The sequence below is a fragment of the Protopterus annectens genome, chromosome 17.part0 (genome assembly GCF_019279795.1).
Source record: "Protopterus annectens isolate FY-2018-M chromosome 17.part0, PAN1.0, whole genome shotgun sequence".
Classification (NCBI taxonomy): domain Eukaryota; kingdom Metazoa; phylum Chordata; order Ceratodontiformes; family Protopteridae; genus Protopterus; species Protopterus annectens.
This window is the reverse complement of record NC_056751.1, coordinates 829,238,289-829,252,129: the sequence shown is the minus strand read 5'-3', so window position 1 is coordinate 829,252,129 and position 13,841 is coordinate 829,238,289.

Below are 13,841 nucleotides of genomic sequence, written 5' to 3'. Positions count from 1 at the left end.
GACAGTCCCTCTTTGGGCAGTTGTGTCCTGGCAAAAAATATTAAAAAGGGCAAATGTCCTGAGATTGTAGGACATAATTATGTCCCATATTTTATGTAATAGTTGCATAAAATAGTTATTTCTGTATCTAAAATACCTAAATGTTACAAGAAACATAATAAGCAACTAAACTGCTACAAGAATAAGCTTTTATTTAGGGAAAAAAGTTAAGTTCTATCCTTTGTAATGACCATGGGTATGTATCGGCCTGTAAAATCTGATGTGTGTCCCAAAAATGGCCCACTTTGGCCAATTGAAAAGGTGGCAACCCTAGATACAGAATGCTTTTAACTGCAAACAAATCAGTTACCCATGCAGATAACAATAAAAGTGCTATATATAAATTGCTAGAAACAATAAGTAATCAAAAAAACAGGATACTTGTATATCTCAGCTAAGAGTTGGAGTCAACACCTCTCATCCACTCTGCTCAGTGTGTATGCTCAGTGTGTATAGACAGAAACTCTCTCAAAGTTAGGGCTTAAATACCAGAAGAAAGTTTTTTTTTTTTTTACAAAAACACAAAAAAACCAGCCCCCACTTAATACAATCTAGCCAAGGTAAAGAAAGGCTTCAGCTAATTCAAAATGGCCTGTTCATGTGCTTTGAACAATCACTGTATAAACAACAAGCACAGAGCCAACAATTCAGAACTAGGACAAATACTAAAGCTATTAGCCTACAAAGCACTACAGAAAGCCACAAAATGAAACGTTTTAAACAGATAAAGATTTGTAAAGATACAGAATGCTTTTAACTGCAAACAAATCAGTTACCCATGCAGATTACAATACAAGTGCTATATATAAATTGCTAGAAACAATAAGTAATTGAAAAAAAAGGATACTTGTATATCTCAGCTAAGAGTTGGAGTCAACACCTCTCATCCACTCTGCTCACTGTGTATGCTCAGTGTCAATCTATGATTCCAGAGTGGGGGATGGTGTTGAAGGCCCTGGCAAGATCTAGATAGGCTGTGTGGACAGCCTTACCCTCGTCCACAACTCTTGAGACAGATTTGAATGAGTCAATCAGGTTCAGGAGACAAGATCAGCCCTTCACGAACCCAAACTGTGTGGAGTCCAGTGTTTGAAGGTTGCCAATGTCTTTGTTTATAAGTTCCATGATAAAACGTTCCATACCCTTGCAGATCAGGCTCATCACACTGATGGTACAGTAGTTCCCGGGATCCAAGGTGGATCCCCCCTTGTGGAGTGAGTAACTGTAGCTGTGCGCCACTCAGTGGACACAAAGCCTGAGGTGAGGCTATGATTAAACATGACACTTAGGTGAGGTGCCAATTCATTTTGTAGTGCATGTAGTACACTGTCTGGGATGTCATCTGGTCCCATGGATGCTGTATTCTTAGCTTTGGAGAGTGCAGTTTCTACCTATGTGGCCATTACCACCAGAATTTGGCAATCTTTTGGTATTGAGATGGGCCCTTTAGGGGGTGAGAGGGGGGTGAAGTTGGCAATATCCTTGGGATCAGTGTATTTAATGCCATTCTGTTGTAGCTCACAGCAGATCTGAGCATTGCCATTTAGATTCTTGACATAGCTATAGAATGCCTTGTGGTTGTCTTTGGAATCTTTGGTAATTTTATTTTCGTAACTAGCTTTGGAGGATTTTATAAGGGATCTCAGCTTCTTACGGAGGCTGGTAAGGGAGTTTTTTGCATCCTGGGATTTTCCTCTTTTCTGCAACAGTTTCTTCCTTTTGTTGTACAGTTTGATTTCCATATACTTACCACTGGCAATGTCCCCACTATCTCATTAATCTCCTCACTTTTCTCATAAGTTAGTGGCACCTGTAGCTACTTTCTGTTGACCAGTGTCAGCAGACCCAGTCACTAAGATGAACTCTCCAGTTTGTGCAACTATGGCTACTGTACCATTTAATCTTATTATACAAATTTTACTTTAAGTAAACTGTAGTATTCACCAATGAGAATTTGGTTTACCTTTATATCGTCGATCTCGATATGGGCGAAATGACTTCCGCGAATACTGAAATGCGAAAGTCTCCAACGTCGAATTCTGAATAAGAGAATGACAAAACCTCGCCCCTTTTTGACCCATGGTAGCAATGGCGTGGCGCGGCCGGAAATGTCGAATGTTTTTCGATATTTAAAGTCTTCTGCGGTTTTGGTTCGCATAAATGAATCGAAGTGGCTGGTTGGCAAAGTGTGATAGACGATATAAAGGTAAACCTGGGAATTTATCTAAAAGCTCATCATAGTTATAAACTTCACTCTTCCACAAACACTGTTGTTGCATCAGCTACTTTAAGTACACAACAGTCCACTACAGAAGCCCAAAATATCTTATATTCTGCCCTGAATTCATATTCTCTGTCCGAAAGGTCTTATTAATTGTTCATTTTATGTTTAAATTGTATATTTTTTGGTCAACAGCAAGTGTGCAAGGACTGATCCTTGCTTAATTGTAAGCATTACAATTTAATCCTAAAAATTCATATTCTCTGTCCGAAAGATCTTATTAATTGTTCTTTTTATGTTTAAATTGTACATTTTTTGGTCAACAGCAATTAGGACAGTCTCCTGAGTAAAACTAGGTTAAAATTGTGAAACAGTGTGTAAAGGCTATAAGTCGGCTTGTAAACCTGTCTCATGGCTGCAAGTGTTACATTTTTTTTTCATTAGATACCCCCTTTTCTCCAGGATGGTCCCCCCACAGTCTAACCTCCTGTGAACTTCATCACATCACATCCAGAAAACGTACATCACCCATGGACACTACACCTTACAACAGACCCAGAGGTAGCACTTCTCACTGGGATTCCAACAGTGGGGAAGTCTTATATCGTTTAAGACTGGTTTATTCATTTTTCAGTACTGCTACTTGATTTTAACTTAAGAGTTACTACCATTTAATTACCATCAGACAGTGTGCAGTGCTGCAGCAGTTAAAGCCTACTCAACTAGCCTGCCCCACCACCACACCAGTAATCACAAACCATACTGACCTAATTTGTAAGATTCCCTACCTAGGTGGTTTGCTGAGATAGGTACACCCTTGCTGCACTCTGCTTCACTCCACTCTCCCATACCCTACACCCCAGATTCCACCCTTCACTACAATACCCTAACAGTGACACAGCTACACCAAGAGCTGCATTCTACTAATAAAAACATAAGATACTCCCCCCTACATTGACCAATCGTAAAACTTTGCTTTACACAGCCACACCTAGAGCTGCATTCCTCCAGTAAAAACAAAGTACCCTGTGCACTGCATTACTCTTCCCACCCTTATACACTACTACTCTTTCCACTCCAATCACATAGCAAAAGCCCAAGTCCCTTTCATTCATTTAATTTCCTCTCTCCCAAACAAAAAACTCTCTTCTTATCCTTATACCCTTCTCCAGCTATAAGCAATCCATCCATACCAGATTACACCTCTTATTTTTCCACCTTAACATTCTGCTACTTATCTTACTGCTGAAAATCCATAAACCCCCCTTCCCAGTTATCTTAAACAAGCCCAATAGTACTCCCACTTCTCCTCTTCCCCATTCTATTTGTCCACCTCAACCCCACATAATTGTCTATAATGTTCCATCTCATTCTACTTAAGTCTTCTCCTCCTACAGCTATCCATTCTATCTGCCTACCAACCCTTCATACAACTACAGCCACCACTTACCCAGTCATGCTATCACCACAATTACACAACAACTTACCTCCCTTTCCCACGATTTCTCCTCATCTATATATTACCTCCCATCATCTAATTAGACCCTGGCACATACATATGAAATCCACTCTGCCATCACCACCAACTTACCACAGGAAATCAAATTTATATCACTACTGCCATCATCCAACTTAAAAGGAAAACAAAAAAACAGCTTCTGCTCAATAGGGATGTCTACTCTAACCAGGACCCGTTCCCAACTCTCAAAGGCACCTGAATAAATCTCCTTACCTTTCTAAGCACAGTAATAATTATATAACTCCCTTCCCCCACAACATCACAGTTTTTAGTCTCAATATCTATAGCATATGTAATAAAACATCAGCAGATACCGGGCACCTATATATTAAAGAAAACCTGACTAAAACCATCTATTACTAATAAATTGTGCCTCCTGTTTATAACATACTATGGCTTGACCTCCAAAAGAACAGATGGAGCTGCCATAGGTTAGTACTAGGCTAACTGCCTTTATGGGCCATTTTTAGCCTAGCCAATTACTCCACATTAGAATCAAACCCTGCACCTTGTGCTTCTAAGGTAAGCACCTTAACCATTATGCCAACCTTCCACATGTTTTCCAACTTACAAACAAGCCTCTACCTTTAAGGAGTCCCCTGCTTCATATTCACAACTGCAGTCACCCTATAATGGACCTCTGACAACATATTTCACAAAACAACTATACTAGGGAACATAAACACTAACTGGACTTTATGCAACCATTTCCCCTCCACCAGTGAACCCCACTCTCTCTACTCTACTGTAATGTTAAGAACTCCAGTTCTAAAGGTTATGCAGCCCAACCAGATCTCAGCAAACTCCACTAGTGACCATTACCTTACCTATACCATCCATACTCTGCTTGCAAATCAATAAAAGGGCTCCACATAACTGTCAAGAGTCTCTATAAATTCAAAAAGGTACTGTAATTGGAACATCCTAAAACTTCCACCCCTCAATAAAGCTATCCAACATTTCAATGACACTACCATGCCCCAATAAAGAGACAATGAGTCAAATCTAATACTGCTCCCTAACAATGCATGAGACAAAAATTGGAATATCCAGCAGGTTAACACATCAACACCCTGCACTCTTACCATGACCTGAGAAATATTATCAAGCTCAAGTAACTTCAGATTAGAAGATGGTATTTCTTTAATCAAAATCTCCATGCTACATAGTCTACCTATTTCTGGATGGGCATCTCTCAACTAATCAAGTGGGCTGTGCCTTCAATACCCACTTTGTTAATGCTGTTAACTTTCTAACCCAAACTGTACTTTTAAACCTCCCTAGCACTGATTCCAGTCTCTTTACTATAAAACCTCTACCAGCCTCTATAATACAGTATTCTCCCAATCCAAACTAAAGTCCCACCAAAACAGCCCTGGACCTCCTTCCTTCTGAATACCTTAACGCTGGCTGCTGATGCCATAGCTTATCCTGTCTCCACTTTCATCAACAGATTCAGACACAAACCTCATTTTCCTCCCTGTTGAGAACAATGGTATATACTGCCCTCCATAATGGCAGATGTTTATTTTATTTTATTTTACATTTGTTTATAAATAAATTATGTCTAATATAAATATTTTTCGAGCTCAAATAGGAAAGAACATTCCTAGAACAAATATCCAAGAATAAAAAAATGAATACATGGTAAAATGAAATAAAAACAAATAAAAAATAAAAACAAAATAAAAAAAGGAATACAAAATAAAAATAAATACAAACAAAAAAGAAAGAAAAAAAACACTAAAACACTTGAATAAAAACAGTGAAAGTAGAGGAGCATAAAAGAGAATAGATCATAAATAAGTAGCAGTATTTAAAAACATAAGTGAAACAGTACAGTGAAGTAAGAATTATGCTTAAGACAGCTCAAGGAAAACATGTAAAGGTTCAAAAGTATAGCAGATAGGAGGAGTTGTGGTGAAGAAAAGCTAAGATTATTAGAGTTTAAAAGGGGTTAAATTATTTACAAGTCAAAAGCATTACTTCAAAAGTAAAAGTGAAGAGAAGGAAAGAAGAGGAAGAAAGAGGGTTAAAAGAGTGGTTAGTATAAGGCACTATTGGGGTTCAGTGGGTGCATTTTTCTTGTGTTTTTTTAAAGAGTTGGTAGTAAGAGAGAAAAGTTAGAGTAGAGAGTAGGTTCAGGGGGTTTGGGTGTGTGTAGGTCTATAGAACGTGAGCTGTGTTATTATTATTTGTATTTAAGTGGCATCTTGTTGAGTAAAGAAGTATGGGAGTTCAGATTATTATATGGGACTATAAGTTTTTTTATTTTAAATTAGAAGGTTTGGGGTATATTGTGGGCTATAAAATAACTAGTTGGCACAGGTGAGTTGGGGGATGGGATGAATTTTAGCAAATTGACAATTTATTAGTTAGATAGTATAAATTTAGAAGGGTTGAAGGATTTCCGCAAGCTGGTACCATGTATTATTAGAGGAGGTAGGTTTAGTTAAGGTGGTTAATTGCTTTGGTAAATATACTTTTGGCTGACAGGAGGAAGAGATTAGATGGGAGGTATGGAGGTGGCACTTTTCTGTTTTAAAAGGGTTTTATTAAGGGAGGGTGTTTTTTTTTTGGTTTTGTTAATTTAATGTTGTTGTTTATTGTTTTAAATTGTGATTGATTTATGATAATTATTAATACAAGTTTAGTGGTAGTATCAGGGAGAATAACAGTTCCATTATTTGATGAGAGTGGAAAAGTCTAATGGAAGAAGACCTGGTGTGGGTGTAAAGAGAAGAGTTTTTTTTTTTTGAATTGAGGAAGGACAGCATGTTGGTAAACCATGTTTTCTACAGTGTTGAAGACATCTGAGTAAATAGAGTAGAGTTTGAGAGAGGTAGATGAGCATTAGAGTGTGGAGTCATCCGCATATTGAATACAAGTGGCTTGTGGAATTGTGGAATGTTGTGTGGATCTACCCAGTTTCAGACTCACTGCAATTCTCCCTCTCTCTTCTGGCGGTTGGCATAATGGTTAAAGTGTTTACCTCACAGTCACAAGGTACAGTGTTTGATTCTCACCTCTGAAAAGGAAATTGCTAGGCTTAAAATGGCTCACAAGGGCAGCTAGCCTAATACTTAACTATGGACCAAGATCCTAGAAAAAATGTATACCTGTGCAAATACTCCTAGTGCCTCTATGTAACAACTCTTTATGGGATCTATTTTGTTTGATATCTACTTTTCTGAAGTAAAAGCCAATATCAAAGGGCTTTGGCTGACTAAGTTTGCAGATGACTGCAAGCTAGTAGTCGTTGAATCCTGCAGGAAGTTATGTCCCAAATAACTAGTACTAAAATCATGGACTGAAACTAAATCCCAAAACAATGCATTATTGTATTCTTTGGGAAGTCATTACCACAGGAACTACCACAATGGCAATATGCCCCTAAGAGCTGACCCAATTATTCGTGATTTGGGAACTTGTGTGGACATTGACTTAACTTAAAACCAACTGTTATTAGAAAGTCCTTCAATATTGCACAACTTATAAGCAAAGTGCACAGCTTATAAGTAAAGTGATGTCACTGTCCCCCTTTACTCACCCCTCAAAGGCTATTCGAGAATAATGTCCCCTTTGGCATATTATCTGTCCAGACACATGCAACAACTAGAACACCCACAGAAACACCTTAATAAAAGGGTACAAGGCCTAAACAACATGTCCTACATGGACAGACTCAAAGCCCTCTCACTATACTCTATATCCTATAGGCTGCTAAGAGGTGACCTGTGTCTAGCATACAAGACATCCTTTGACCAAAACACATGCATTTCCTGCACATCAGCAAGTCAAATGGCATCAAAAATATCCAGTCTAGGGACCTAAACCTCTTCTGCAACAACAGAATGGTCTGGAGAGACATTATGTCTCGCAGAGAAAACAGCTGCTCTGGAACAGACTCCCCATTAACGTAAAACAAAGCTCTTCCCTGTCCACATTCAAGCCTATGGATGGGAAATATAAAATATAACCCATTATGGCTCCCTGTACTACTAATGGATAGAGAGAGATTTCCTAAATATTTTATCCCACCCAGGGGTCCCCTCAACTTATCTGTGGTATGATCCCAGTTATTCTCATTAGGGGTAATATATAATTAATTATCAACTATGAATGGGTAAGACCAATCTCCAACCAAATGGGATAAGTTAATTTGAGCACCAAAAGGGAACTTGGTTAGGCTTAAAATGGCCTGCAAGGACAGCTAGCCAAGTACTTAGCTATGAACCCATAATTAAGTTGTTCTTTTACGTCAAAGATAAAGCTGCAGCAGTGTTTTGGAAAAAAAGTCAATTCACATTCTCAGCAATGTTATTTTTCTGACATGTACATAGCAGTGACTTGAAATCATCATATTAGAGGCAAATAAATTCTAGTTTTATGTCTTCCTAAACTACAGCATATTTATGATTTTTATTGGTACTATATTTTGTGACAAAAGGAATACATATATTTCCTATGAAATGAATCTGATGAAAGTTTATAAGCTGACAGATTAAAGAAGGAAAAAAAAACTGCAATAGTCTTGTTGCAAAAAATACGAAATTCAAACACTGGTCACGTCTACCATCATGACACGTAAAGGCTTAAACTTGTAAAATACTGAAAGAATAATCCGCAATCAGAATAAAACGGTTGCTGCAAAATTAATAAATAGAAATCTGTATTTAATTAAAAAAACTGAGCGCTTTCACCCACCAACATCATGGGTTTCTTCAGAGTCAAATACAAGCCACAACTGCTAACTGTTTTATACAATCTGTAACGTATCATTTTACTCTACCAATCAACCAATAAATAAATATATTTAATTAACTGTGAACTTACTTAATGAATTTACTTAATGAAAAGAAAATTGGTTTAACCTTCATTAGTATATGCATTTTTAACGTACACCTAAAAGAATGTTTGTAGGTTTTCTAATCATAAAAAATAAATAAATATAAATATACACAGTCAGATTCACAAACCAATTTAAAAGCTTCTAACGTTTCTTCAAGTTTAAATACCAAATATCTAAATACATTTCATGTGCCATTCTCATATCATTATAATATTGTTGTAAGTGATGCTATTTGAAGGATAACAGTAAATTGCATCTTAAAACAGACCCTAGTTCATCAATAAAATGTGTTTCACTTATTCAGATTCCATTAAAAGTGTTTGTATAATAAATTCCTAAAAAGCACCAAAAACTTAATAAACTGAAATGTTGAAAAAAATGGTTAATTATTTAAAATATTAAATATCATTTGATTTCATTTTTAAATAACTAACAATCGATATATGCTCATTTATGCCAGGTTTTACACAGAAATTTAATCTTAACTGCCATAAACTCTCCTTTGCAATCATGGAGTGTGTTGACATCACCTTCATTATTTTTACTTTCTGGTATCCTATCAATGACAAAAAACAAGAACCTTTTGAAGTCTTTACATGTCTTACTGTGTGTGTACAAAGAGTTGGTCATTTTCTTGTTTTTAATGTCCCTATTATGTTCAGCTATTCTCTCCTTCAATTTTCTTTTAGTTTTGCCTATGTAGAATGCTGAACATGAAAGACATGTACAGTTTTGTGTTCATTTTTGAGTTCTTAAATATTGTCTCATGTTCAAAATAGTCCTTTAAATTCCTACCTCTGCAAAACACAATGTTTGGTGTATTACCTATATATTGCAAAATTTCAGTTTGATTGTTAAAAACTGTTTCATAAGCCTCTTTAATACTTTTAGTAATGTAATGAATATTGTCCGTATAAGGAATAACAAAAGCACCTGCTTTCTTAAAGTCAGAGACTTCATCTTGTGTTGTCGTTGACATTCCATGTAGTAATATGGGTCTAAAAACACTCTTTCATTTACTGTTTACTTAATGTTGTCTACTAATTCCCTAGGGTAACCCCTATCCAAGAACATGTCCGATAAATTTTTGTTTCTAAATTCTTTTTCATCGAAAGTCTCACCATTTGACCTTCACCAAATTCTGGAAATGGGGATGACAGCTTTTAAAATGTAGATAAGGTTTTTATGATAAATAGTTGACCCAATCTTGTTTCCTACCTTGTACAATTTGATGTCTAAATAAAAGCAATAGTCATAATTCATAGAATATGTAAACTTCAAAAATGTTGTCTTGTGACCAATAAATACTTGAGAAAACTTTTTCTATATGTGGGAGCACATGTATTCCTGAAAAAGTTATTTTTTAATACCATTTCCATCATGTCTACTATCAGTTTTCGTTTAACTGTATGGAAAGTACCAAAAGTTTCTAAACTTTCATCAAATAGACATAATCCCTCACCTAAAGGAATAACAGAAAATAGGTTCACTAAAGCACACTATTCCTTATTTCCTTTAATAACTCTAGACAGTGCCAAGAATCTTTTAAAATATGTTTGATGTTTCCCAAAATGTCCTTGCAACTCACGTCTACGTAGTGTGCTATTGCTTCCATTTTTGAATGTTTTGCTGAGTTTGTGAATTTTGGGTATCCCAAACATATTTGGTGTGACAGGATGGTCAACAGAAAGATATTCGTATTCATTTTTTGTAATAATGTTCTCCAACAAAAGATCATACAGTTCCCAGTCAACCTTTGTATAAGATTTTGTCATGTCATATTTGGATACCCTTTTGTAAGTTTTTTCATCACTAAGCATATCCATCATCCTATAGGTGTAGTCCATCTTACTCATAATTACCACACCTCCCCCCTTGTCTGGTTTCATAATTCTAAGTTCATTGGAAGTACTAAGTTCCTTTAAACAAAATCTTTCAGCCACTGTTAAATTATCTGCTGACTTGTTACTTTCCTTCCATATTTTTCTAAGCTGTACCTCACAAAACATTTCAAATAAATGTATTATTGGATTGTTCGGTGGAATAAAAGTACTTGATCTCTTTAAAGTAATAAGTTTAGAATCTTTTCCCAATTCAGTGTCAGTCTTATTTTTAAAAAAACATCTTTAAATTTAAAATTCTTGTGTACAATTTTAAGTTCACCAGAATTTTGCCTATGTCTAGGTTGTATTTTGGAATAAACTTGAAACCTTTTTTAAATGGTGATAAGTAGTCCTGCCCTAACAATTTGTCTGTAAAATTGTACATTGTCTGGTCACGTCTACATCTACATTTGTCTATCAAAATACTGTTCTGACTTTGTCCTTAGAATAAGCCTTTCTGGATATGTTTTACCTCATAAGACTGTGAAAGCAGCCATCACAAAATGTTTTTTTTTGGGGGGGTGGTTATGTCCACCTTCCACAAAGTACTACTCAGTTCCATTCAAAACAACCACTTTCTGTCTGGGAAAATCTCAAATACCTGGCTAAACCAAAGGGAAAGAAATTCTGTCACTCTTCTTCTACTGATATATGTCAGTTGTTGCACACGATGACTGACCATCTGGATCAAATGACTGTGATCAAGTGGGGAAAAGTACTAGAAACAGATTTTTTATTTGCTTACGACTGCACGCTATAAATTCCCACACCCCGGGGCATTCTATGGACCAGTTTGTTCTGACTTTTGCACTGTGTTTAAACTGCCCCTTACACATGCCCAGCAATACTCAAGGGATTGGTGTGCAACAGACCTATGCAATATATATATCACCTCTGCATGTAACATCATCACTTAGACTTGCACCCTACGTGTGAACACTGATGTTCACTAGGACTTAAACCACAGGTAATATACATAGACATAAGCTCCCCACACCTTCTTTGGGAACAGGGGAGCAAGCTGGGCCTCGTCATTCCTTCCTCCCTCTACACTAGCTCCAGCAGATGTACCGGCCTCTACTGGAACTCGTCTCACTTGGGTTATGTTGGATCTCTGCCAATCTACGTCAATGGAGCTGGTGACTGTTGATGGTCAACTGTTTTTACACAGAATACCTGCCCCTCAAATATAGTTTTGACTGGGAACACTTTCAGTTATCTGAATGTAAAGAAAAAAAAAAACCTCAGAGGAATTCAGTTTGTTTTCACACACAAACACCTACAGCAGTCTGGGTCAGCACGTACTTAGTTGTGAGCAAGTGGCTCATCTTTTTCACACACACCTATGATCCCTTCCCCTACAGAAGGGCATGTTCTGCATGGGGATACCTCTGATGCTTGATCACGTAAAATAAATTCTCTCCATAATGTACTTTAACTTGTTTTACACCCACACACAGACATATAGACACACACAGACACGTGCATATTATTCAACTGTGACTGAGTGACAGACTGCTAGGGCAGTTGATAGTCAATTGATTTAGCACAAATACAGTCATTTCCTCCCACAAATAACATCTTCTAACACGTCCAATCCACAAAAACAGCAAATTACCTCAATTTGCACACAATGTCCCAGTACTATACACAGTCTCCTCATATTTCCACAGTCCTTCCTCAAAGGCGAAAGGATACAACCCTGGTCTGCCTCTCAGCACTGACGGCATTAGGTCAGTTTAGCATGTACTATCCTTTATGCACATTACTGTGCAACAGATCCACAAGCAAAACTGTGATGCTATTTAACTAGCTACATTACAGTCCTGCTTCAGAAAACATTTGTTTAATTACAGCTCTATCTATTTAATCAAAAAGTAGAAGTTTTCTGGTGTCCTGGCCAAATTTCTCCTAGTTATTATGAATATCACCTAAAGTCTCGCCTGAAAACAAACCCCTGGCCTAGTGGGATTAACCCCATCAAAATGTAACTGAAGTTAATAATTCATCCTGTAATTAAAAAAAATACACACTTATTTTTCAGGTACATATTCTCCCACTGCTGACCTCACAGAGGCTACAAACCAATTCTTCTTTGGCATCCAATGCAGCAGCATTGTTAGTGGATAGACAGCAATATAACTCAAACCTGCAAAAAAAAGTTTGCTTGCATCATTAGAAAACTTTGTGCAACATTATGTCACAGTAGCAAAACTAGACCAACACTACATCTGCATTTTTCTCCCTTCAAAATGTTTATTCTCACTGGATGTAGTCCTTGGGTACACTTTTTTTTATTAGGTTCTTTGTAATTTTTACATTTGCTTTAAATGATGTACTGTACTACTCTTTGCTAGTGTCATTCCTAGACATACTGTAAATATGGCTAATATACATCTCTAAACCTCATTGTATACAACAGATCAGTTCATTATATTGTTCAAAGACATGGAACAAGATTCCTTCAAAGCAGTAAAACACTTTCTTTTTAACTGAAGGCTTATATTGTATGATGCAACTTCCAAACAAGAAAGAGTGTGCAACAAAGAGATTGATCCATGGAACAGATGCGTGTGTATAGCTAAGGATACATACAGATTCTTCTATTCTTCTTTCCTTTCTATTCAGGCAAACTCCACTTACTTATTCTCAAGTGTGAACAGAAAAATATAATTGGATGTCGTCTTACACAGAACTGCATCTCAGTTTTTGTTTAAAGTTAATTACTACTGTATCAACCATCAAGCACAAAACAATAAAATACAAATTAAAAAGAAGTTCAGCAAATGCTGGATAACATGATGTGGCAAAAGCAGAAAGTACTCCCAGCTGCATATTAAACTCCTTTCCAAATCAGAATACTTGAATTAAAGTTGTTCAGGAAGACGTTTGTGTGCATAGCACTTCTGATGGTTTTCTATAAGCCTCTGTACCCCCTTAGCTTATTATTTCCACCTTCAAGGTGCTGCAACATGGATGTATGAAAATAAATAAAATTATCTTCAAGTTTTGCCTTGAAAGTACATTATCTGGGACTCAAACACAGAAAGGAGTAAATGTACCCGTTTTTTGTTATAAGGTGAAGTAGTACTGTGACAGAGATTCAGTCAATGCATAAGGGTTCATGGAGCAGCAGCACATCAACTTCAGTTTTCAGCATTGTACGTGCTTCTGCTATAATGCATACTTTAATTGATAATCAATTTAGTATATGATATTCTTCAACAAAATTCTAATCTGATGTGTTATATAAAAAATTCTGTTGGCCCAGTTACTTCTACTTCCAGCAAATATATATTTTTAAAGGATCCAGGATGATTCTCTAAA